The following is a 26,546-nucleotide window of genomic DNA, read 5'->3' as shown; positions in this document are numbered from 1 at the left end:
GCTGGCCTTGTGTGCCCAAATTAGAGGAGGGAGCTCTCAGATCCTTGGGTCTGCAAGGGGCGTATGAAGTTTCCACACATGCTCCACAACTGAACAAAGTGCTTGTGAAACTTATTCCAGAATTTTCTGTGACTGGGCCAAGCAGCTACTCCAGTGGCCAGTGGTGTCCGTCCTTGGTGCATATAGGATTTACTGGGAAGCAGGATAAGGAGATGACTGGTAGATTTTTTTTCTTTTCTTTCTTTTCTTTTCTTCTTCTTCTTCTTCTTTTTTTTTTTTTTTTTACTTTGGTTGCTTTACATGGTGTGGGAGGGAGCCTGGGGAGAGGGTTAGGGTTTAGCTCCCGTAAGACAAAAAGCCCTGCCCAAATATAGCTCCTCTGAGTCAGCAGCCTACCACAAAGTAAGGGACTCAAGCAAGGTGAACTGACTGGGTCATTCAAAGAAGCCCTTTCTTGGGGGGTGGGGAGAAGCCCTTTCTTGGGCTGCTGAGAGTTTGTTTCCAGAAGATATCCTAGCCTGGGGGGCTGCTTGGTGCAGAGGGCCACAGAGACCCACCTGGCACAAAGCCACACAGACCCCTGCAGCTCCAGGACTCAAAAGGATCCCTCAAGGCCAGACCCACAGATGGATCCACCCCGCCATACCTCGGGGACCAAAGGCTCCAGATAGCCAATTCCGTGGAGGTCCCCAACTTCAGCAGAGTGCTGGTAAACCCAGCTGGGGGAATGGCCAGTCTGTGCCTCCAAGTGGGAACCCAGCCCTGAGGTCAGCAAGAAGGCTGATCAGAAGTCAGCCTCCGCTGCTGAGGCAGAGCCCGGAGCAACAGAATCCACGCCCCCAGAGAGCCCTGGGCCCTCACTGCTGGCAACACTTCCTGTTTCCATTCTCAGGGCAGCATTCAAGAGGCACCCTGCGGCCTGCCAACCCAGTAAGGTGAGGGCAAGAGCCTGCTTCTGTCCCGGCCCTCGCCCTGTCCCAGAGGTAAAGCCTGGATGGCAAATGTGGGACTAGGAGAAGGCAGAGGCGGCATATTTCCAGGCTCGTGGGGTTGTCCAAAGACAGAGGAGGGAGCACCCTACTCATTCTGTTACTTATTTATTCAGCAAAAACAAATTCTTTGTAAGATGAGATTCCCTTTCCCAGATTTGAAGTCAAAGGTCACGTGGACATGCACGTGGAGTGTGAATGTGTAAACGTGCATATCCCTACGTGCACACACATTCACACGATTACATGTAACACCGTGTGCCACACATCTGGAAGGTAACAATAAGGACCCCGTTTTACAGACACAGAAACTGAGATTCAGAGAGTTCGAGTCTCCTGCGGGAACATCAGAGAGGGAGATGGGGAGAGACTGGGATCTGGGCAAGGGTGGGGGAGGCTGGAATGGTGAACTCTGGTGGGTATTTTTAGCCCACCACGGGATTTCAGAACATGGTCCCGCCATGGTGTCTGGGGCAGGAGGGGAAGGTGCAGGAAGGGACCTTGAGGGAGCCCAGACACCCTGCTTCTGAGGCCTCCTCCCCACCTCCGAGCGAAGCGGCAGTTTCCAAAACAGCCGGCAGGGGGCAGTGCACCTTGCCTTTTGCGAAAGTTCCGGGCGCCCTAACGCCGCTCCCGGGGGCAAGACCACCAGGCGACTCCGCCCTCAGCTTCTAAGAAAGCCCAGCTTTGAACCTGGCACGTAGTAGGCGCTCAAGGCACGTCTAGAAACCTGAAGGGCTGGATTAGGTGGATGAACATGAATTCCGTAGAGGAAATAGGGAGGACAAGGAGAGAAGGGGCCGTCCGGCCCCTGCCAGCGCATTTCATCACAGGCCTTTGCCAACAGCCTTTCCCTACTGTGTGTCAGGCGCGGCGGCGACGACTCCTAGACAGCCTAATTCCCTGCTAATCTCGTTCTCCCCGCACTCCCCCCTCCCCGCCCCAACACACACACTGGGCCTCAGAGCAGGGGTGGGCGCTTGCTGTCTCCCTGGGGGATCATCTCAGCCCAAATCTGCGGGGCCGGCGAGGAGTCCCCAGAGGTGGGCACGTGAAAGCCAAGTGGATGCCTGAGGCGGCCCCGCGGCAAGGGGGTCACTGCCCTCAGAGACGGGGCTGTCTCCGGCTGCGGGACACGCAGAGCCCGCGAGACGCAGTGACCCGCCCAGCCCCCACCACCCGCTCACTTCTGGGCGCGCACGTGTCCACCCTCCAAGAGCCCCCAGCAAGCCCCGCGAGTGGCCGGCGCTGGCCAGGACCTTCGGGCGTCAGGCTGGAGGGACTCCCGGCCCCCGCCGCCGCGCAGAACCCAGACTCTGCAGACGCCCTTCCCCAGAGACCGGGCCTCGGGGCAAGGAGAAGGCAGACCGGGCGCAGTCTCAACCCCCATCTCAAGTTCAGCTGCACTTCCTCCCGCAAGGTCACGCTCAAACACACTCACGCTGGGCAAAAGGAGGAGCTCAAAGTTGCGCCACGGTCCCAATTCCGAATCTAGCCGTGGCCCCATCCGGGCGCTCTGCCCCAGAGTAGCGGCCGCCCGCCCCCGCGCTTTGGCAAAGAGCTGCCCCTGCCCCACGCGGGTCACACACCCGAGAAACGCAGACAAGTTGCTAACTTTTGTCAGATTATTCGCTGCAGCTGCGGCGCCTAACGGGGTTGGGGCGGACCCAAGAGTTTCGAGGTGCCACCAGCACACCCCCGCCCCGCCGCCCTGCGCCCACCCAACCCCTCCCTGCCCAGCGCGCCACGTCCAGCTACCGCGCCAACTTCTCCACCGTCTCCGGAGCAACGTGGGCCGGCGGCGTCCCCGGGGGCGATGGCCACCTCCCGGATGTGCTCCTGCTCGCAGCGGATTTGGAGGCTCGATCGCAACACCGTCCCGCCGCCGCTGGACCGGATCACCCGCAGCCTCCTCGCGCCCCCGCGCCCCTCGCTCCCACTCCGAGGCGCCGGAGCGAGCCGCCCAGAAGGGACTCATCCCAGCCGCGGCCCCGCTGGCCGCTTCGCCCTCTGGCGGCCCCGACCCGGGAGATTCCAGCCTGGCGCCGGTGCAGTGTCACTAGGGCCACCCCGGGGACCGCTGCCCCGGACCCGGCGCAGGCTCCCCGCTGAGGTCCCAGCAGCTCTTCTAATAACGGCTGAAGATCCCAGAGCCCCAGTCTCCTCCTGCACCTCCTCCCTCTCCCAAAGACCCCAGTGACGCCGTGGCTGGGGAAGGGGTCTCCCTACGTCTCTCCCTCCAGGCGCCGGGGGTCTTCAGTCCCACTTGCACTGTCATACCCTCCTAGACCCCTCCCGACCACTTCTGTTCCCGGCTCCGGGCAATCACCCCTCCACTCGGAGAACACACTCGAAACTGCCCGAGCCCCAACTCCGGCGGACGCAGCCCCCCGCGCAGTCCGGCAGCGTTGGGCTCGGCGCGCTCACTCACCGCAGCTGGAGACACGCTGGAGTTTCCGCGGCTTTGGGGATGAGGGGCTCCGAGAAGAATACGGGGGGGTGTCCCGAACCCTCGCCCCCCCTTCCAGCTCACAGCGCTCCGTGCTCCTCTCCCTCCTCGTCCTCCTCTTCCTCCTCCCTCTGGTCTTTGTCTTTGCAAAGTGTCGAAACTGTCTGGCATAGTGGAGCTCCGCCGGCAGAGGCTGGAGCCGGGGAAGCGGGGAGGAGGGGTGAGGATGGGAGCGGTCTCGGGAACACCTTCCCCCGGGTGTAACGGGAGGGGCGGGCGGGCGGCCGGGGAGGGGCCGCTTCCCTGGCCGGCCGGGGCCGGGAGCGGGGCGCGCCGGAGGGGGGCGGGCGCCTCGGCGGCGCGCGGCCCTCCCCTTCCTCCGCCCAGCGCCCGCCCCTCGGGCCCGCGCTCCCCCCGCGCCCCCTCCTCCCGCTCTCGGCTCGGCTTTCCGCTCGCTCTGGGCTTCCAGCGAGCTCCGGAGCCACGTGGACCGCAGCCGGCTAGCGGAGGCCAGGCTGGGGAGACGCCGGAGGCGGCGCGGGGACAGGATCGCCGCCCAGAGAGGGCTCTGCGGGGACAGCTCCGCCACTCTCCGCGGCGAGGCCGCCGCCCACAGGCTGGCGAGACGAGGGAAGAACCGCCGGGGGACCTGTGGGGTCAGCCCCGGGAGGAGGCGACGGGCGCCCACCGAGAGGACGTGGCGGTGCTCCCGAAGAGCCCGAGATGGGCGCGCACCGTAGCAAGAAGAGGCTGATCCCCCGCTGGCGACCGGGCAAAGCCGCCGACTTCCTCTAAGGGCGCGGGACTCGAGGTGGGATTCGGGGAGGGGAGGAGCGCGGCGGGGCTGGGGCCCGGGTAAGGGCCGAGCCCTGGCCCCGTTCCGAGCCGCAGAGCGGCCCCCGCCCGGGCTCGCCTGCCCGCCGCGGGTTTTTCCTCCTAGATGCGGAGGCTGCACCGCCGCGGTCCAGAGGAGGGCGAACGCCAGGTAGCGGGACTCCAGGCAGGGGCCGGACCCGGGGAGGCCTGGGGCTGGGGTTCCTGAGACCGGACCCCTTTTCTGGATCAGGTTTGGGGCTCAGGTTTGCCCTTTCTCCGTTAGAGGGAAGTGGGGGCATTGGAGACATCTTGCTCAATGGCAGAATGCCAGGCTTAGAGATTACATGCTGGACACAAGGTTTAAGAGGCATTAAAAAAATGCGGCTGTACAGCTTTTATCCCCTCACAGGAATTGTACCTCTTTTACAACTTTTTTTGAGCAGTGCTAAGAGGAAAGGGGCACAGTGTGGTCTCAGGGACACTTAATTCTTCCAGCTTCCATTGCTTACCTTGGAGAGGTCAGTCTTTTGCGGTGGAAGGGGGATAGTTCTCTAGCCCATCGTTCTTCAGAGGGACGCTGTAGTGTGTGCTTCAGACTAGGGCCAGCTGGATGGGACTTTCTGCCTCTGATCCTGCCTTGCCTTCGTTGGATGTGTGATCATAGACTAGATAAGGTAGCCCTGTGCCCCAGTTTCCTCTTCTGTGAAAACGGGCCTAATAATTGTCTAGCCCATAAGATTATTGTAATAATCAAGTGAATCTATACATGTTGAACCTTAAAACTATGCCAGTCATATAATAAGTACCGAGTGAACGTTAGCTGTTTCGATGGTGGGCTTCCTGCCTGCGCCTCCACCCCTGGGCAGGGAGGTGGCCTGCCCCAGGGAATGGGTAAAGGTTGGTCCAGGAGAGCTCTTGGCCTTGTGGAAGGAAACAGGAGCTCTTCAGAGCAGAAAGAAGTAAAAAGGAGCAGATTGAAAAAGAGGGGAAGGAGAGAGGGAGAAATTCACCACTAGGAAATTAACTACTTAGTAGTTAGGACTGTACCATCATATCCTAGCAGAGTCTGGAGAAAAGACCAGATTGGGCAAGTAAGTGGCCCCGATCAACCAGCTGTTTTTTCTACTTGCAGCCAAGAACCAAAATCAGCACTTAATTTCAGCCCCAGGTTCTTGGCAGTTCCCCTAAGGTGACTCCACAGTGACATGGGAATTCCTAATTAAATGACTCTGTGGTGAAGCATGCATAAATCATCACCGTATCTGTAAAGATGAGCATCCCAGGCTCTGATGGGGTAAGCTGGCAAGGCTTTTTTTCTGGCCCACATCCTTTCTGTTGTAATATAGTTCTTGGGAAGTAGGAGAGAAGGCTCCCCCACCCTCCTGTTTACTCTAGGGTAGTGATAGGCCACGGGGACAGCACCTCCAAGGCCCCTGGACCTTTCTGGGAGCCCACATCCGGGACTGTGTGTCACAGCATTCCCCGTTGTCACCCTGAGTGTGTCTCCCGACATGCCCTGCCCAAGAACAGCCGTCCTAGTCATTGCTGGGAGTGTCTGCACAGTGAGTGCACCCAGGGAGCCCCGACATTGATTTAATGCTCACACACACACCCTCCCCCACATACTCTGAGCAACTGCAAATCTCTCAGTAATAGTGGCGAAGGAAATTGATCTCGTCCTCCCCCACCCCCTTTCTTCACGCATCAGATAGAAGGATCCTAATGGGCCCTGATGCCATCTGGGTGATTAGGCAGAAAGGGGCCTCCTGGTTCGTCAGCGGTTAAGTTCAGAGCTGCTGTGTACTTGGTGGCTTGTTTGGAGCAGTGTTTTCCTTACCATGGTTTTGGGGGCCCCACTTTCCTTAGATAAAAGGAGTAACAGAGGGATGTACTGAGGGAAGCTGGAAGGAGAAAGACAGCCAGTCTTTCTCACTCTAGCTCTGGTTCTGTAGCTCGCCTTCTCTCCCTCATCTTTCTCCCCTTCCTCTTGCCCTCTCTCTGCTCTGTTCTCTCCCTGCCCACAGTCATTCTCTGTTAAGCCCTGGGGTCTGCCCTACCATTTTTCTGGTGGTTGCAGCCGCAGCCCTTCTAAGTCCTGATGACTGTCAGAACACTCCTTCCAGTTTCACTTCCCACTGTTCATTTATTTTGGGTTTTAGTTTTTCCAGGAGAGGGGTCTGATTGGCAGGGCTCACTGGGTCGGGGGTCATCAACAATCCCAACCATGAACAAGCTGCACAGGCAGCATGTGCCCATCTCAAGAATAAGCATGTGGAAGGAGAGCTGTCCATTTTACATCACAGGGAATGCAGGACGCAGGACCCTTCCACCCCTGGGAATCTTGGGGGCATTTGAGCCAGCAGAACAGACACACAATCACGCTCTACACTAACATATATTATACCCCGCATCCATGCTAAAGCAGCTGATTAATCTTGTCCAATCATGAACACCCTCTCCTCTGTGCCAGAATTCAGCTCAGGAAGACATAGCTTTAATCCCTGTTTGGATCAACAAGATAAAGAGAGAAATATACTGTGTCTTCTAGGAAAGGAGTCCTCTTGAATCCTGGGAATCTTCTCTTTACTTCCAACCATGCATGAACAGGAAAGTATTTTTAATTCAGTAACTCAGTTCCTCTGGAAGACATCTTGTGCTGATGAGGGGAGCCAAATCAAAGCTTAGTAGATCCAGAGCCCTGATCACACCATACCTGAAGCATACTTCTAGACTTTCTGTTGTATGAGTCAGTACAGTTCTTTTGTTTAAGCCACTTTGGGTCACGGTCCTGTTACTTGCTGCCAGGTGCTTGATAACTGATACAAAGGATCTGACTATAGCCAGATTCATTTTTCCTGAAGCCACAAGGCATTCCCAAGCTCAAAATCCTTAAAACTTCAATGGCTCCTTATTGGCTGAGGATGCAAATCCAACTTCTGAGCCTAGCAGTGAAGGTCCTCCTTGATGTGATCCCAGTGTAGGTTTCTCATTCGTTTCCTCCCAGTATTTCTCTTTTTGAGTCCTGTGTAGCAGACATGATTCAGTCCAGGAGTTCTGGTTAAATGCCATTTGTTATGTCCTTGAAATCAACATGGATCTCCATCTTGCTGGGCCCCTAAAGATTTCACTAACAGCCATCATGGGGTTCCCCAGCCCCTGCAGTATATAAAGATCTAGGGGTCTCGTGCAAGGCCTGGTGTCTCTGCTTCTTAGCCGTCCTCACTATATCAGCTGAGCCTCTTTGTTCTGGACTATGGGACCCATAGAGGATCCTGGCTCCTAAACATGTTTGTCCTTGGGTTCAGTCTTCTTGGATGTGATCATTTCCTAGCACTGCGATAACAAATTACTACAAACTGGGGGACCCAAAACCGCAGAAATGGGTTTGCTCATAGTTCAGGAGGCCAGATGTCTGAAATCAAGGTGCCTCCAGACTTGGCTCTTTCTAGGAGCTCAGGTAGAGAGAAATCTCTGAGAGAGAATCCGTGCCTTTCTCCGAGCTTCTGGGGGCTCCCGGCAGTCCTTGGCTTTCTTTGGCTTGTAGATGATCTCTTTGGTATCTGGCTCCCTCTTCACATGGCTGCATGTGTGTGTGTGTGTGTGTGTGTGTGTGTGTGTGTGTGTGTGTGTGTCTTTCTGTCTGTCTGTCTTCTGTGGTGAGGACAGCAGTCATTAGACACTTTGGATCCACCATAATCCACCAGACACTGCTCTAAGTGTTGGGGACGTGGAGGTGAACACAGCATAGTCCCCAGCCTCCAGGAGCCAACGATCTTGCAGGGGACCAGAGTTGCAGGGAATTCCAACACAATCGGGCGGCGCTGTGATAGGCTAACAGGTGGGCACTTACAGGGTGTTGGTTCACAAGATCGGGGTCATTTGGGGTGAAATCTGAAACTGGCCGCATGCACAGAAGCCAGGGAGAGATGAAAGAAAGAGACTGGTGAGTGTCGGGTTTAATAAGCAAGAGAATTTACTTGTAAATCTTATCTTGGGGGCCTCGAGATGAGTAGACCTCTGAACCTACCTTCTAGGATCTTAGAAGTTTATAGAGAGGCTTTAATGAGGTTCAGTGATAGACACTGGATGGTCTCAGCAACACCTGGCCCTCTGAAGGCTGTGCCCTGGAAAAGAGCTCCCATTATGGGAACAGGGTGTGGTTGAGGCAGGGTGTACATTCCGAGGACAAGGGAGGGGATGAAGATCCTCCACCTGTCCTGGGCCAGCTCTCCTTTCAGCTGGCGGTCACGTCCCCTGGATGACCTCCTCCACCCGGGAGTAGCTCCTGGGGACAGGTGTCCTGAGATCTCCAGGTGAACTAGGGCGTATGCGGTGTGCGGAACTCATAAGCTCCTCCAGTCACCCACAGCCTTGCAAACCAGGCGGGGCAGTCTGGACTTTATCCGGAGAGCCATTGGCATCTCGGAGACTTTACATTTGGAAAGAGGCGCTGGGGACACAGTGATGTCAGCATGCCGCCAGACCACTCGGGCAGCCTTGTCCAGACTGGAGGCAAAGTTCCAATAATCCAGGTGTCCGGCCTCTGACCTGAGAAGGTGCAAAAGCCTGGGCAGAGGCAGATGAGTTTCAGAGGAGAGAAAACAAGCAGAACATGCCCACGACAGGTCAGAGGCCACGAGAAGAGAGGGACACTTCCATCTCTGCGTTGGCAACAAATCCGGCAGGGATAGGTACACTCTCCCAACATCCATCCCCTACTTCTTTCTTGCAACAGAGTTACATAGTTAACATACACACACGGAGGGGCACAGGACATCTGGGGAGATGACAGCCATCTTTCATGGCAAGACCAGCATGCATGTGATAGGGCTAAAAGCTAGAAAAATCTCTGGTCCCTGAAGGCAATGCTGAGGAACTGATTCAGTGCCTGCAACATCTTCCCTCAGATCCCTCGGTCTGTGAAAGGAAAACACATGGCAAACCTGGCCCTATTTCTTGAAAGTACCATAGTGAGATTTGTGGATGGTGGATGGCAGCCATCTCCAAAACACGGCACCTCAGGGAGGAGAAAGGAGTACTTTTTCCACCTGTCACATTTCCGTGTTTGTGGGACCTTCCTTTGCGGTTTGTTCTGCTTACCTATCCTGCAAAAATCGTCCCCCAGACCAGAGGCATGAAACGGTAGAAATATTGCATTTGATCTTAGGGTTGGGAGGGGTCAGCAGTTTGGATGGAACCCCACAGGGTGGGCTCATCTCTGTCCCACGTGTCTGGGAAGCTGAGGTTAACTAGAATGGCTGAGGCTGTTAGATTCACAAGCAACAGGTGGTGATGGAAACCAGGTATGAATAGGAGATCACCTGGGGATGTTGAGGAAAAGGAAGAGGGACAAGGTCGGAGGCCTGAGGACGGGGTGGTTGTCAGTAAATGGTTATGGAATAAATAATTCATTCAAGAACATAACTTTATAGATAGCCCCCCCAGGTCAGTGGCCCTTCCTTCTGACCCCAAGCACGGGAAGGATCACAGCTAAGGGAGTCTCCAGTTACTTCCTGGAGCCAGAAAAGGAGTCCTTCGAGTCTACTTCTCCAACTTCAGTGTGCACAAGGATGCCTCCAGGAGGCTTATTCTAAACAAAGAGTCCTGCGTCCCACTCATGGTGATCTGAAACTCACTAGACCTGCGGCAGGGTCCAGGACTCTGACTTTTTAAACAAATCCCTTTTGTAGTAATGGCCACAGGGGCTGGGTGGACAGCACTCAACCGGCGACATCCCAACAGGGCTGCAGACCAAGCGTTTTTGATAAGGTGTTCTGGCCCCAAGTGTCGGCTCTTCTACTTTGTAACCATCTGACTTTGGACACTTGCCCTTTTCTGATGACTTTCTTATCTGTACCATTAGGAGGTTGAGTTGGAGCAATGTTTTCAATTCGTGCTCTGTAGGACCCAAGGGGATTGCACGCTGGGTATCCACCTCCATTAATCCATTTAGCAAATATTTATTGACTGGCTGGATACTGGAAATATTATAGTATCCATGATTAATTTTCATTACAGTAGTTATTTCCAAAGAGAAGCGGGAGGGAGGGTAAAAGAGGGAGCCGACAAAGATGACTTAAATTCTGCGTGCCCTTCCACTTGGGATGCCATTTGGCCGAACTGTTGTCAGGATGGAAACTACTGGCCTAGATAATATTAAGTGTCCTCGTAATCAGAAACCTTTTGTTCCATGATGTTTTTCAAAGAATTTATTTCTGAGTAAAGTCGAAACAAGCAGAATGCAATTACTGTATTTGAAATATGTCAAGGACCCCAAGGTTAACACTTTCATTCTTGAAAAGAAATTGTGGGCTCTTTAGGGATTGAAAATGGTCTATATCATGGTTTTCTGATATTTAAGAACCAGCACCTTTACCTGGGAAATTGAAGGAAATAAGTGACAGCGAAACTGAAAGAAAGCTCTGTGTGCTTGCTGGAGGAAACAGCAAAGCAGGGAGGGTAAGACAGGGGCTCCAGCCGGACAGATGATTTGCACTTTCTGAGCCTTCTAGTTTTTGTCTGCAGAATGGGCAGAGGGTACCTGCCTCCAGAGTCGTTTTAAGGAGAACGATTATATATAAAAATTATTAGTTCAGTGTCAGATACTTAGTAAGCATTCAATAAATGATGGCCATTATTAAGTATCTTTCTTATGTATATTATACTTGTCAACATTCCTGCAAATGTTTTATAGATGAGAATGGAAAAGTACTCAGTGTGGGAGTTGCCAAATACAAGGGCTTTGCCAGGCCAACGGCATCTCTGGGGGAAGAAAGCCTTATAATTCCCTCTTTTCTAAATTACATGCTCCTGGAGCTGGCCTTACAATTTTGAATTTGCCTGCACATCCTCCCCTCCCCCCACCAAGGAGAGCAAGTTACTTTTGCTCAGTAAAAACCAAGCCTGTATCCAAATTTGAGATAGTGGGGTTTCCATATTTAAGAAGAATAACGAAGACAGCCTTATACACTGTTGAGAAATTGCAAAGAAGCCCTGAAATAATTTCTTTGTATTTTTCTGGAGTCGAATAGGCGAACTTGCCTTAAGACTAAACCAGCAAGCATCTTTTTGTTCTCTTCTCTCTTGATCATTAAAACCATAGGGAGACTGCACCCAGGTGGGGGGTCCCTCTAGCACTTACGGGTTTGTGGAGAGCAGCTGCACATCTGAGCTTGGGTGAAACATGGGGCTGCAGCTTCCTTTTGTCTAAAATGAGAGTAATGACAGACTTCACCCCCTAGGCTGTTGGAAAACTTAAATAAGGTGGCTTTTAGACAGCCACGCACATAGTAAGTGCACAGAGAGCTATCGCTATTTTCACGTGTATTGATGTACTAGATATTTTGGTGTTTGGTTGTATATGTTGAACTGCAAACTCATCAAATATAAATTGATGTTAGTTTCTTGCATTTAATGATCTGCATGTAATGATTCTGGAGGCAGCTGAATCGACCTTGATGTTGTGTTGGGACCTATGGCCTCAGTTTTAAGAGATGTGACATCTGCTATGGATTTGGGGTGTCAGTTTGGTAAAATCCTGTAAGGCATTGGGGCACCTTAGGACTGTAGTCTATAACCAGACACGGGAGAAGGCGGGATTCCATCAGGTGGTAAAACAGCTGGCTGGCGAAGAATGCTGTTGTCTGGGGAAGAATTTGGAATTTCACCTATGCAAACCAGGCAGGAGTGTCTTTAGCGGTTAGGATTGGGTTCCCTGGCAGAAAACACCACATCACAGTGACTTAATCAGGTAGAAGTTAATCTTTCCTTTTTCTAAGTCCGGGGACACAAGGTTTACCTGGCATTCTACAGTGTCAGAGACCTAGGTTCCATCCATCTGGTTCCACAGTAGGGCACACCACCCAGCCCCCAAGGACTTCCTAGTCCAGGTTGGCTCCTCCAGCTCCAGATCGCCCACAGCACTTCCACTTAGGAGCTCATTCCCCAGGCCACTCCGAGCTGCCTACCTGCAAGGGTCACTGGGAAATGTAGTCCTTATCCTGGGAATGCATGCTGTGGGAAATGGATGGTTGGGGACAATTAGCAGTCCCTGAAGCAAGGTTAGAAGGGGTTAGAACACTCAATCCAGATGCAGGGGCAAGAGCGCAGAAGTGAATCCCAGGTGCACGGTGTGGACTTGGAATAGCTTGTTGCTATAGTAACTAGAAAAAGCCTGAAGGTGCCAACTGTCATGCCAAAAAAAAAAAAAAAAATTGTCCTTGTCCCTCAGACCCTGTGTTCTGGCCAAAAATCTGATCGATAAGTTCGTAAGTTTAGGTTGGCCCTTCTTGTGATGTTGAAACAACTTGTTTATTCTGCTAGTGCTGACCGTTTTCCACCCTGGCAAAGGTTTGGAACATATTACACAGAGTGAAGAGAAAGGAAATCCCAGAAGTAATGTCTGTGGGGAAATGAGCATATGTTTGGTATTTGAAGTCTGTGGTATAATAAAAAGAAAAAGAAAGTGTTATGATACATTGGTGTCCAATTAGCCTGATAATGCCATTTTAAAATGTAACTGAGCAGTGGTGTAATTTAGACTTGTAAATTTCCATTGAAAAGTTTTTAAAGAATTAGAAAGTTTACCATGTTTGATTGTTTAGAAGAATTGGAGAATCTTCAAACTTAGTTCTAAGTTGAATGATAACTTCATTAGATGTTTTCAATCCTTAGGCAGGCTTTTGTCAGATCGGTTTAAACAGCAGAGGGGATTTAAGGAATGGAGCTCTTACCTGGGCCAGTCCTTTGATGTTAGTTAGGGTTCTTCCAACACTGAACAAGAGACTCCTTGAAAGTAGTTGTTAAAATATAGTCCATGTTGAAAGAGATTTGTAGGTTGAATTCAAAGAAAGACCTAAGGAAAAAAATTTTCTATTAATTTTTAAAAGTTTTTTTGTTTAAGTAATTTCTACCCAATTTAGGGCTGGAACTCGTGACCTTAAGATCAAGAGTGGCAAATTCTTCTGACTGAGTCAGCTAGGCACACCCAAAATGGATTTTTGAATGATTTTCATATTAAAACATTTTTCAATGTACAGAATTCTCGTAACAATAATAATATAATAATAATAAACAACACAACGCCAACTTGAACTTTTTCCTGTTTTTATTTATTCATATACAAAATAAGAAGGCTCTGGGGACAAGTTCCTTTTTTTTTTCTTTTTGTAGCTGAACTCTTTTTTGTGTCTTTATTGCTTCCCACTAAGTCTTCTGTGGAACCCCCTGTCGCCCTGTGTCCTGAGAAATGCCTCTCCCCCATTCCAAGTAGTTCTCAGAGACTTCCAGCCATAAGATCGTCCCCTTCCTCAGTTACAGGTGGCAGGCATCGCACACTAAGCTTCTCATGCATGCCGCTTCCCTGAAGACACCGTTCCTTACTTCTTTCCACCTAGAGCACTAAACATTACCTTCCTGCTTCTTGTTTTTCAGCATAGCAGTCAAAAGCATTGATTCGGAATCCAGATTTCATGTGTGTTCACATTGTGGCTCAGGGGTTACCTACCTGTGTGACATTGGGTTTATTACTTAACCTCTCTGAATCTCAGTTTTCTGAGCTATAAAATCAGCATTAAAATAGTGTCCACGTTCGTATTTAGTATTGTTCTAAAGCTTAAGTACGTTAACAAACGTAAAGCTCTTGGACAGACAGATGGTAGATGCTTGATATAGGTTTATTATTATTGTTAGTTGTTGAGCCTTCCTTTAATTTATGTAGAGTGAACCCACATTTTTCCATTGAATTCCTTTTGCCCTCCTTACTTTTTCACTGTGGACTGTTTCTGTTACTTGCAAGCAACATTTTCTGGTGGAGACAACCCTGGTAGAAAAAAAAAAAAAAAAGATATCCTCAGTGTAGGGGAAGGGGAGCTCTTAGACCTCCTTTACCTGCCACAGCAGCTTAACATCCCCTCCATAGATCATGGACACAACTTGAGACCCACCAGATCCAGTCACGTCAGGGGCTCCTCGGTCTAGGTGCTCTGATATTTTTTTCTCCGGTTACACTTGCAGTCCTGGCCCTAAGATTTATGCGTTAAGTAATGACCTCAAAGTCTGGACAAATATGCAAACGTATTTGTGATGTTCCCAAGAATCTCTTCTTGTTAAGACAAAAGAATAAACTTATAATTTTATAATGTATTTGGGAAGGGTCAATTGAAAAAGGAAGGAGAAAGGAGGAAGAGAAGTTGAGGAGGAAAAGGAGGAGGAGGAGAACACCGTCAACAGCAGCATCTCGGGACTCCCGGGACATCCCGTTGACCCACTCAATGTGTTCTTCTGTGATCCCCTGTCATGTGCAGGATATAAGTGACACCACGTCAGCAGGGCACCGAGACCTCCCTGGACTGCCCTTGACCGCCTCCCCATCCTAAATCCTGCTCCTTCTCTCCTCATTGTAGTTTATTTCCTAAGTACCAAACTCCTGTTGCATCCTGCCTATTCTGTGCTTTCTCACACCTCCATAGTTTTGTGTATTGCCTTCTTGCCATCTTGCCCAGCGAGCCCTGACTGCTGGGCTTCAAGCCTCAGACGGTGCACTGTCGTCCCTGAAACAGCCCCTGGCTTTCCCAGGCGTGTTCTTTTTTTTTTTTTTTTTTTTTTTTGTTAAAGATTTTATTTATTTATTTGAGAGAGAGAGAATGAGAGAGAGAGAGAGCATGAGAAGGGGGAGGGTCACAGGGAGAAGCAGACTCCCTGCCGAGCAGGGAGTCCAATGCAGAACTCAATCCCCGGGACTCCAGGATCATGACCAGGGCCGAAGGCAGTCGCTTAACCAACTCAGCCACCCAGGTGCCCCAAAGGAATGTTCTTGAATCCCTTTTCCTCGTGCCCCTTGCACCTTACACATAATCTCCCTTTTGCACTCAACAGATGTGACTGTCTTGTAGGCAGAGTGCATGTTGCTCCCATCACTTGGTGCTCACCCTGCCTTGTCCCTGACCCAGAGCTGGTGATTGGAACGTTTACTAAGCACGGTCTCCCCTAGACCACGCTATCCTTCTCTGATGCTCCCTTTCCTGTGCCCGGCTGTGAGGGCATAATCCCAGGTGGAATTTGGTTTTTGGAGGAAAGCACTAGTTCCATTTCTGCATTTCTCTTTAAACAATGCACAATGAGGGCAGAGACTGTCTTCCTTTCCTCCTGCTAGGTCTCCAGTGCTTAACATGAGAGCTTAAAAAGATATATGTATTAAATAAAACAATAAAACCCATCCACGTATCTACCTACAGATCTCTCGGTCCAAGACTACCATGTCCTTAAATGAAGTGATCTTGCCCGAACCAACGGACTGTCACATTCTGTTTGCCCCACCATGAGAGGCTGTCTGAGCCTCTCCCAGAAGCAGAAATGCGTTACTTGAAATCTGTAGATGTCAGGGTTTGGTGTCAAAATGAGACAATTCTGATACCCATGAGCGATGAATCTGGTCCTGGATACCAAGACAGAAAGAAAACATGTCAGTGCCGCTCTCTGGGGACAGTGTGACAACGTCAAAATAAACCCACAGCAAATGCTATTAGCTTGGACTGAAGGGAAATGTTTGGACTTCCATAGACATGAGACACCCCCACCAGGTAGGGAGAGGGTGCCAGGGTGCATAGCTCCCTTCCTCCCTCCCCTGTTCCTCCGCCCCTGCACCCTGACAATGTCTCAGCCTGACCTCCTTTAAACCTACAGAGGAAGTCAAAGGCTCTGGGTTTCTCCCATTGTCATTCTTCTGGGAAGGTAACAAAAGAAATCTTACCTTGTTTATTTTATGCAATAGTTTAAGACAACTGGAAGTGTTTTATGGTAGGTCATGTGACAGGTAACATCTCGGAAAAAGTTTTAAAAAGCCAAACCAAACCTTCACCTAGCCCCAGTTTCTGGGAAAGCCGCAGGGGCCACGTGCACCGCCATGCTGGGCACCCACTATGTGCCAGATCCATGGTGATCCAGCAGACAGAGACACAGACACGGGAGCTTGAATCCAAATGTGCTCTGGTCCTTAGGAGACCCCGGTTCACAGCACGCGCACCAGTCCACCCCCCCACAGCCGCCTAGGCCACTGGACAGCTGCCATCTTTAAACCAGGAGTCATCGAGAGCACAGAAGGACACCCATCTGATCATCTGTAGGTTGCCAGGAAAAGCACCCACCCGTCAAGATGGGATGTGGTCACATATTGAGCCCCGAAGCTTAGGTCTCTGCGGTCGTCCTTTGTCCCTGGAACAGGATCTGACAGCTCACTCTGCAACCACATGCAAGTTACTCAACCTCTCTGACCCTTCCCTTTCTCATCGGCAAAATACAGGGAACTCATCACCACCTCACAGACCTCCTGTGAGGATTATTTGTGGCATAATTTATACAAATCATAGAACCATTTATGTAAGATCTCAAGACCTTCCCTGACCCGCAATGGTGCTGGATTCACATTAGCCCTCAGGTTCTCTTTAGAAAATGAGGCTCAGAACTAGATGAGCCCTTTATTAATTCAAACCTTTCCTTTTATTGTTAAACAAACTGTGGCCCAGAGAAACTCACTAACTTCTTTACAGTCCTGCTTACAAGGTAACAGGATAGTCCTTAGTTGACTTGTATGTTTACTAAGCACATAAATAATACTGGCAATGCAAAGGACACCAGGCTAGGTGTTTGACAAGTATCAGTACCCTTAATATTTGCAGAAACCCTATGACATAGGAATCATCATCATCTGCACTTTCCAGATGAGGAACCAAAAAGTTCAGTGACTTGTCCAGTGACAGGCTTGTAACTAATGGAAGAGGGATGCCAAGCCTGGCAGTCAGTCATGGCCTGCCATCAAGGCTGTGCACTGAACCACTGTGGCACTCTTGCCAATTGCTGGAGTGCTCTTGATGCTTCTTTAATACCCACCTCCAGCCAGTGGCACCTCCTCTCTCTCTCTCTCTCTCTCTCTCTGTCATGCTCTGCCTCCTTCTTCCTCCCTTCCTCCTGCCTTTTAGCTATCCTAATTAATAATAATGAGAAGGAAATTACTTTCTCTTAGAATCCCACTGAGCAAAGGCTGAGGAAGCAAAACCTTCCTTGTTATTACTTTACCAGAGAGAAGAATTCTAAAGAAGCTAGAGAGAGGAGGGGGAGAAAGGTGGGGATGGAGGGGAACACCCCTGAGGCTGTGATACCCAGGCACTCCACATGGTATTGTTCTACCTCAGGGACTGTCCCTAAGAGGCACAGCAACTTTTGTACCAGGGAGCAGACTGTTGTGGGGGAAGGGGAGGGAAAGAGGTGGAGGGAAGGAAGCAGGTTCACAGCTCCCACTTCCAATCCATCTGAGGTCTGGCTTCGTGGGTCTCCGGCCATGAATGCAGGTCATGTCCAGGGTTCCAGGAATCACATTTCAGGAGCAACAGAGACCACCCGCCGCCTTGGGGGAGGGGGGACACTTGTCATGGTGAGAGGGGCTGGAGCCCTGCAGTGTGGGGTGGCAAAGTGGTCCAAGGTCAAGTTTGGGCCCCTTGGGGATGGAGGCTGTGAGGAGCTGGGGTAGGTGCTGGTGGGGGTGCTGACTGATGCACTTGCCCAGCGGAGCTGTTGAATCCTCTCAACAAGGTCCAGATCTAGCCAGGGGCTCCCAGTCTACCGTATTCCCTCGTTCCTATTTTATCCGTAGTCTAATTATCTCTGTAATTTGGGGCAGGTCTCTTCCTATCGCTTTTCCATTTATTAAATGGAATATTATGAAGATCAGATCAGCTAATGAACAGGAAAGGCACACATCCAAGATCACACAGCGGGTGGATGGCAGAGCCAAAAGAAATAACCGGCTTTTGCAATGACATTGGGGTGCTTTTCAAGCAACACTCTAGAGGGAGAAACTCTTAACCATCTCCAAGCCCACCATGGAGAGAGAGCCTTAGGCATCCTTCTCCAGAGTCCTCTGTGAATGGCTTCCCCGCCCCGCCCCCACATCAGGGCCACCTGATGGAAACTCACAGAGAGCCAAACTTGCAGAGAGTCAAGAAAGGGCGCTCTCCTGTCTCCCGACTTCTCAGTCAACAAAATGAGGCTTTATTCCCAATTTATAAACAATGCCGCTGCCTCACGATGGTATCAGTAGCTGACAGACCCTCCCATCTTTACCTGATCGTGACACACACAGGCCAATGAAGCATAAAAGGTGTTGGGTAATCTTGATAAAACACGAGATAAAAATGATGATATTGGTTAAGCTTCTCTTAGGTACCAGAAACTGGGCTAGGTGCTGTCTATCCGGTGGAACGGTTAATACATATTGTGTGCTTCTGCCTTTCTGGGCACTGCTCAGGGCAGGGAAACGTGTGCAATTCGTTCTGTCCCTGCAGCAGCCTTGGGAGATCGGGACTGGTGTGAATTATCTCTGTTTCACAGATGAGATGAAGGAGGCTCGGAGAAGTTAAGTAACTCACCCCCTGTCACACAGCTGGTGACACAGGATTGAGATGACTGTTCGGGCCTCTGACTGTGCTAGAATTCATGCTGTACATGTCTACTTGCTTAGTTAGGACTCAGCAAGTCAGCTTGGGCCCCCTCCCGCACCGGGTTGCCAACTGCCATCTTGCCCGTATGACAGAGTGCAGTCTCTTTATGAAATGTGCTACCCAGCCGAGCTCCCCAAACCCACTGACCCCTTCCTACCCTCCACCCCTCTGCTGGTGCCAGGGAAATTGCTGGGCAAATGCTGATCAACGCTCCAGGTCTATGACCTTGAGCAAGTCCCCTTCCCCTTGGGACTTCTGTGTCCTTATCTGCAGACTGAGGGGAAGAAGCTCTTCCCTCATAGGGTCTCAGGAAGCACGCTCACCACTGTTTGGGAAACACGCCCGTGCCAGGAACAGAGAGGAGTCTCGCTAATGCCCGCTTTCAGGCGTCCCTTCTGCCTGCTGGGCTTCTGAGCTGGAGCTGAGATTAGTTTGCAGCAGGAAACCAGGCGCCTCTCAGCGGACATGTCCCTCCCGCACTTTGTACAAGCCTGGGGAGTGAGCACACCGTGTTATATTTATCACGGTCAGGGTCCTTCCTCCTCCGGGGTCATGTGAGGGGGAAACTTCTGGGTTCACCTCTTCATCGCTGCCCCGGCGCCGCTCACAGTCTCTGACAAGCACGGAAGCTTCATGGATGACTGCCCTGCCGGATAAATGAGTGAACAATGCAATGCTTCGTTTTGGGGTGCACAATACACGTGCAATAGTGATGTGACAACCTGGGATTTGACTTGGTTGGACTCATGTGTGCCTGGCTGGATCTCTGGGGTGGGGGGGGCGAGCTGTCAGGGATGATCTTTTAGCTTTCCCAGGCTCAGCTCTGTTCAGCCAGCACTAACACCCACAATGAACCCTCGGTGGGGACAGGCAAAGGCCTGATGGTCATGAGGAGCGCACGGCTCTGCCCTCGTTTTTGGGCTTGTCGTGCCCATTCTTCCAAAGCCATGCACAAATTAGCCACTCGAGAAGCATTTTTAATGAATACACCTTTGTCTGTGTCCTTTGCCCAGGCTCACAACACAGGAGAAAAAGGAAGCAGACAGGCTCCAAGAGAAAAGAAATTTGAGGTGTTTGCCTTCTAGTCCCCCCCTGCCACTGCTTACACTCATGTGCACATGTGCTATATTCTCCAGGTTTAAGAGGAAGCCATCTCAAATAGCATGGAAAGAGCAGGCCTGCCCCTCCTTCCAGCGGGGGTTTAAAATAGTTTGATGACTGCTTAGCCCGGGATTTGCAATGGAACATTTCCCAGACCCAGGAGGGACGTGCCCAAGCTCCCCCCACCGAGAAGGGGCCCGGCACAGGACAAGTAGGGCCCAGACGCTCTCCAGATGGAGGCCACGCTGACGTCCTCACAGCGGGCCTGTTGTTCAATTCATCAGCGCACAAAGGCAGCCTCCCCAATTAGCGTGATGCTCGGGCTAGGCAGGGCCAGGGGCCAGGCAGGACGCACTGTGCCGCCTCCGTGGGGACCAACGGGTGGCAGACGATCCCACGTCATCTAACTTAGCGTGAAGGAACCATGTTCCAGGGAAGAAGGGGCCCGTCCAGGAGACAGCATGAGTTCCTGCTGGTGGGTGGTGGACCAGAGCTCCTTGCTTTGTGACCCCATTCATCAGCCTTCACAGGAGTAGCGTGAGGCTGAAATCGGACGAGGCCTGTGGATGGCATGTGCTGGAGAGACAAGTGAAGGAACACGTGCCCTTTCCACAGGGAATGACTTCTGGATAGGGCACTGACCTTCAATGTCAAGCTCAGTGACCTTGGACATGCCAGACACCTGTGTAGGGAAGTTCCAGCAAGCAGGAGCAGCCCAGTCTTGGAATTCTGGAAGTAAATATCTCTTCCTTCCCCTTCCCCCAACATACATTACCTCTAGGTCCTAACTGATAGGGATGAGCAAAGGCCTTTGAAATGTAGCATGCTATTGTAGCATGCTAAAAATGGACAATAACGAGGAAATCACCCCAATTTATTGCCGCTTCCACAGCCATTTTTTTTCCCACCAGGTATGTACTGAATATTGTCATCAATAATACGATGACCACTTAAAAAGAATTTGCTTTGCCAAGAAGTTATAAAGACATGCCCCATCCTGTAGCCCCATCCCCAGCTCCCCTGGTCCTAACTGTGACATTTGGAGAGACGCCCACAGAGACTGCCCCTTGGAGTCAGATCCACTCCAAGCCAGGCCACAAGCAAGTCACCTCCACTGGGCAAGTCCGTCAGCCTCCTGGAGCCTGAGGTTCCCCATCCAAAACCTTAGGGGTGGATGATATTTGCTTTTTTTTCTTTCTTCGTGCTTTAAAGGTGAAGACCCCTTTGTCCCCAAGAATACTCAGGCCTGGCTCCCTCCAAATCCTCAGACACAGATGGGACATGGCTGGCTTCCATGGAGTCTCTGTGCAGTTAGAGAGAGGTGCCACTGCTTGCTGGATGCAGCCCCACAGCTCAGGGAATGGGTGATCTCTTCATGAAAAGAAGACTCCTGCTTGCTTTGGACAGGTAAAGTCTCACACCAGGGAACACATTTAGCCAGAAGATGGTGGGTTGGCTTTGAGCCTCTGCTTATCTTCTTTGTGCAGTGCACAACCTGCAGAACTGTAGGGTGGTGGCAGCCTAACAGGTCTCTCCTGTATTGACACAGACCTTTGTCACTCCTGATTTAGCTGACTTCGTCTTCTTTGACAGGGTTTCCAGCATGGACCATCCCCCCCCCACCGCCCCCACCACCACTCCAGGTCATTGAGTGGATCCTTAGCATTTGAGGATTTTCTTTTCCTGGTTTTGACTCTTGCCAAACCCCTTCAGAGGTTCTCAGTAAAGTGAATCATTTAGAGCAGGGGCACTCAACCCAGGCTTCACCACTCGTTAGCTTGGTGACTCTAGTCTCATTCTTTATGCTTTCCAGGCTCATTTGTAAAATGGGACAATGATAGGTGTCTTACTGGGTGTATTGATTGGGCAGAGTAAGCAGGGTCGTGGGGGAAGGCCACCAGACAGGGAGTCGACACTGGACAAGGGAGCTGTTCCCAGCATGGTTCTCTGATCCAGAGAAGCAAACCTTTCTCAGATTCATTTTAAAAGTATAAAATCTATTCTTGGACGGTGGGCCACAAAACATCAGCCATGGGTAGGTTTGGCCTGTGGGTCACTAAGTATATTTTATGAAAGAGAGCACGGGACTTGAAGAGCACTGGGTGTTACAGGCAATGGATGAATTATTGAGCTATACATTTGAAATTAACGAGCTGCTATATGTTGGCTAATTGAATTGAAATAAAAATTAAGTATTTGAAAGAATCATCCACCTTCTAATTTTTCAGTTATCCTTCATTGAATTTTACGCAGGAAAATATGATTGTGCATGTGTGTTGTTTGTGTTTTGTTTTGTTTGTGATTCATGACATTTGTGGGGAGCTCAATCCCTCAATGACTTACTGTACAGTCAAAATACAAGTTCCCTTTTATTGAGTGTCTGTATGCGACAGGCCCGGCATCCAGTATTTTATAGACATTTAATTTAACCTCCAGAGGTTAGGTTCATCCCCATTTCATCCATAAGGCCAGAGAAACTCTGAGTAAGTAAGTAATTGATCCAAAGTCACCCAGCAAATAAGAGGCAGAACCAGATCCTATCTTGGTTCTGTTTGTCCCTAGAGCCCTGGGTTATCAGCGTTGCTCTCTTCCAGCCTCTACCTTCCTTAGCTGACCCCTTGGGTCTGAATCTGGGTTCTGAACAGCCAGCTTTCCCTAGTCCCAACCCCTCATCATGGGGTGGGGGGAGATTCTGCTTAGCACTACCTGAATATATTCTGAGCCTGGGGCCTCTTGTCTCCTAGCGGTCTCTGAGCCCAGCAATGTTGGGAAAGAAGGTCCGAAAAGGACCTCAGTCAAGTCCAGAAAATCCTCAAAGAATAGAAGACAGTAAGGACAAAGCCAGCGCTGGATCCCCAAGTCACCTAGAGAATCGGAGGTGGGACACAGCTGTCTTATCTCTGAGACGAGGGTACGAGCCAAGGCCACCACGAGGGGCCCCGGGGACTTTGAGGGAGAGCCATCAGGTTGCTGACTAAGCTTCGGTGTGCTCTAGGATCAAGGCACATCAGAAATTCAAAGAAACCAAAGACAACAGAAACAAGAGGGGCAGATTTACATAATACACGTCAGCAATCGCAATGAGAGAAGTACATCACCAGAAATGTAATATTGATCTCATTGGAGGAGAAGAACATTTTGTCTGGCCAGAGGTTCTGAGGTCAGCTGTTGGCTGATAAGCAAAGCGGTTATAAGCTTTTCTGATCAGATGATATTTTTGAGACGTTCGGAGGCTGTCTGTGGCTGGACCAGGAAGCTGAGCCTCATGAGGACGACTCCTTCTTGTGAGTGGTAAAAATTCCTCTTGAAAGGCTGAAGTGATAGCCCTAGACAGATGCTTCCCGAACTCTTAGGTACAGACAGATCACCCAGGGAGCTTGTTGAAAATGCAGATTCTAATCTAGTGGGTCAGGGCTGAGACTCTGCATTTCTAACCAGCTCCCAAGGACTGAGGATGCTGATGGGCAGTGGACCACACTCCAAGTAGCCAGCATTTCTGCACCACAGCCTGCTCACAGTTGGCCCCACTTCAAGGGACCTCCAGGATTCATGTAGGGTCGCTTTGCCAATCTGTTTGCAGCTGAGACATAGGAGAAGGGTCTGCCACACTAGGGAGCAGGATACTGGAGTCCGAATTTGGTCGGTCCTTGCCTGTCATGGGGTCCTTGGCAAATTGTTTTGGTTCTGAGAATCTCCGTTTCCTCACGTCTCCAGTAGGGAAAATAAACATCCCACAGAAAGGCTGAAGGAATCAATGAGGTAACATGTGTAAAGAGATTTGGCACATGCGTACATGTATCTGAATCTGAGATCATTCTCAAGACCAGCCCTCACTCCAAGACCCTCAGGGCATCCCTGGGGGGCCGCAGGCTGGAGCCCCAGAGTGCCCGTGGGGGGGTGTCAGTTCCATGCTTAAGAGTTTGGAAAAGCAGTTTCTTTTCCAACATCTGTTCTCACCTTGTCCCCAGCCTGGATGTCCCTCTTTTCTCTTCTTCCTCTCTTGTCCCTCTCCTTTGCTGTCACCAACTCCCCGGTTGTTTTCACCCCCCACCTTCTTTGCTCTCTTTGAAGGTTTGAAATTCCCCTCACCTGTTAGGGTAGGGTCTTTCCAAGCCTTTCCTGCTGCCCAGTCCCTCAGGTCCCTGGTGCTAAGCCCTACCGGCCAGCGAAGTCAGGTGGACAGGAAGGAAATGGCGACGGAGTCCCTACCCTGACCTCGAACTGTCCTTCACACAGCTTCACTCACTGGTGGGTTCCTACTGCCTCTTGGCCTTGTTCATTTTACCTCAAGTACAAACGCTTTTCTCTGTCCCTCCAAAAGCTGCCCACATGTGGCTGGAGGAACCCTGAGTCCCTGCTTAGAGGACCGGGCTTTGCTATCAGCCCTAAAGAAGCTGCAAGCACCAGCCACGAAAGAAAACATAGAAACTGGACTCCTTCCAAATGCAGAACTTCCGTGCATGAAGGGACATCAACAAAATGGAAAGACAGCCCACAGAATGGGGGAAATATTTGCAAACCATGTATCTGATAAGGGTCCAGTATCCAAAATATAAAAAGAATTTTTACAGCATAATACACACAAAAGGACAAACAACTCAACTAGAAAATGAACAAAGGATATGAATAGATATTTCTTGAAAAAAGGTACACAAGTGGCAAAGGAGCATATGAAAAGGGCTCAGTGTCAGCAGGCGTTTTGAAAATGCCAGTCGAAACCACAGTAGAATAGCGCTTTACACCCTTCAGGATGATGATGAAAGCTTAGAAGGAAAGTCGCAGGTGTTGGCAGGGTTGTGGAGAACGTGGACCCCTAGGCTGTTGCTGCTGGGAATGGAAGATGGTTTGGCCATTGTGGAAAAGAGTTTGGGAGAGCCTCACAAAGTTAGACAAGGCATTGGTGTATGACCCAGCAATTCTGCTCGTCGGTATATGCTCAAAAGCGAGTATTGCTTTTGGACCCGTTCTTGTCCGTGAATAGGTATAGTGGCCTTATTCACAAGCACCAAACATGGAAACAACTCAGATGTCTGTCGGTGGATGAATGGATTAAGATATTGTGGCCAACGCGTACAACAGAGTCTCAGTCGGCCCCCGGAAGGAATGAGTTCTGATACCTGCTACAACGTGGGTGCATCTTTTTTATTATTATTAACATATAATGTATTATTGCCCCAGGGGCAAATCATCAGGCTTACACATTTCACAGCACTTGCCATAGCACATGGCCTCCCCAGTGTCCATCACCCAGCCACCTCATCCCTACCCCCCATCCCCCCAGCAACTCTCAGTTTGTTTCCTGAGATTAAGAGTCTCTTTTGGTTTGTCTCCTTCCCGATCCCATCTTGTTTCATTTTTTTCCTTCCCTACCCCCCAACCCCCCCTTGCCTCTCAAATTCCTCATATCAGAGAGATCATATGATAATTGTCTTTCTCTGATTGACTTATTTCACTCAGCATAATACCCTCTAGTTCCATACGTGGATGAATCTTAAAAACAGTAAGCTGAGTGAAATTCTGATTCCATTTGTGAGAAATTTCTAGAACAGGCAAATCCGTCCTGACAGAACCCAGATCAGTGATTTCCAGGAGCAAGGGGAGGAAGAAATAAGGAGTAAACTGCTCACTGGGTGAGAGATTTTAGTTCGGGTGATAAAGATGTTTTGGACCTGAACAGAGGTGGTGGTTATCTAACACACTGTGAATGTAGTAAATGTCACTGAATTGCACATTTTTTATTTACTTATTTGAAAAAGAGAGAGAAAGCATGAGCAAGGGGGTGGGGTAGAGGGAGAGGGAGAAGCAGATGCTATGGTGAGCAGGGACCCTGATGTGGGACTCAAGCTCAGGACTCTGGGACCATGACCTCAGCCAAAGGTCGACTTTTAACCGGCTGAACCACCCAGGGGCCCTGAGTTGTAAATTTTAAATCAACGGTTTTCTTTTTCCATCATGTGACTTTCACCTCAATGGAAATAAAGTATCAGAGGAACTAAAAGATAACAATAAATGTTCCAACTTCCCTAAAAACCCTCCTGAGCGTGTCTGTGTGACTCTGGGTAAGTCTCATGGGTCCTCTGAGCCCGTGTTCTCTCTCTATTCTGTAGAATGGGGAGGATGACGGCCTTCCACGTGAACTCCTGGACAGCTAGATGAGAATGCCTCTAATGTTAGCTTACATGAGATTTTAATGCTAAAATAATAATAATAAATAAAATCTGTGAAATAAGACACAAACACAAAATAAAGTTTTTTATTGTTCAAAAAAAAAAAGGAAATCAAAAGATGTCCCTCACATGTTTCATTTCAGTCTGAAGTAGTGCTTCTCCTCCTTTTTCTCTCTTATAAAATCTGTCCTGCTAGCCACCTCGCACAAAGCCACTTAGTCACTCCCTCCCTGACATTTGTTGCTTAAGTTCTCCCCAATTTGACGTCTTAGCTCTTGATCATAAATTCCAGGAAGGAGACTAGGTCCATATTTACCCCTCTCAGCTTCTCAGTGCCTGGCCCAGCATCAACCACACAGGAATCACCCCAGCCGCTAGGAAGCTGGCTTTGAGGTTAAGTGTCTTACCCATGTGGTATGTTATTAAATTCTTACGGCCCTTCTATGACATAGGGATTGCCACACCCATTTTGCAGATGAGAAGGCAGGTGCGGGAGGAGGGGGGCATTTCCAAGGGCACACAGCTGGTGGGA

Source organism: Lontra canadensis, unplaced genomic scaffold (assembly GCF_010015895.1).
Source record: "Lontra canadensis isolate GAN:19392208 unplaced genomic scaffold, GSC_riverotter_1.0 scaffold49, whole genome shotgun sequence".
NCBI classification, from domain to species: domain Eukaryota; kingdom Metazoa; phylum Chordata; class Mammalia; order Carnivora; family Mustelidae; genus Lontra; species Lontra canadensis.
The sequence above is the reverse complement of the archived record's forward strand: the minus strand, read 5'-3'. Positions refer to the sequence as shown.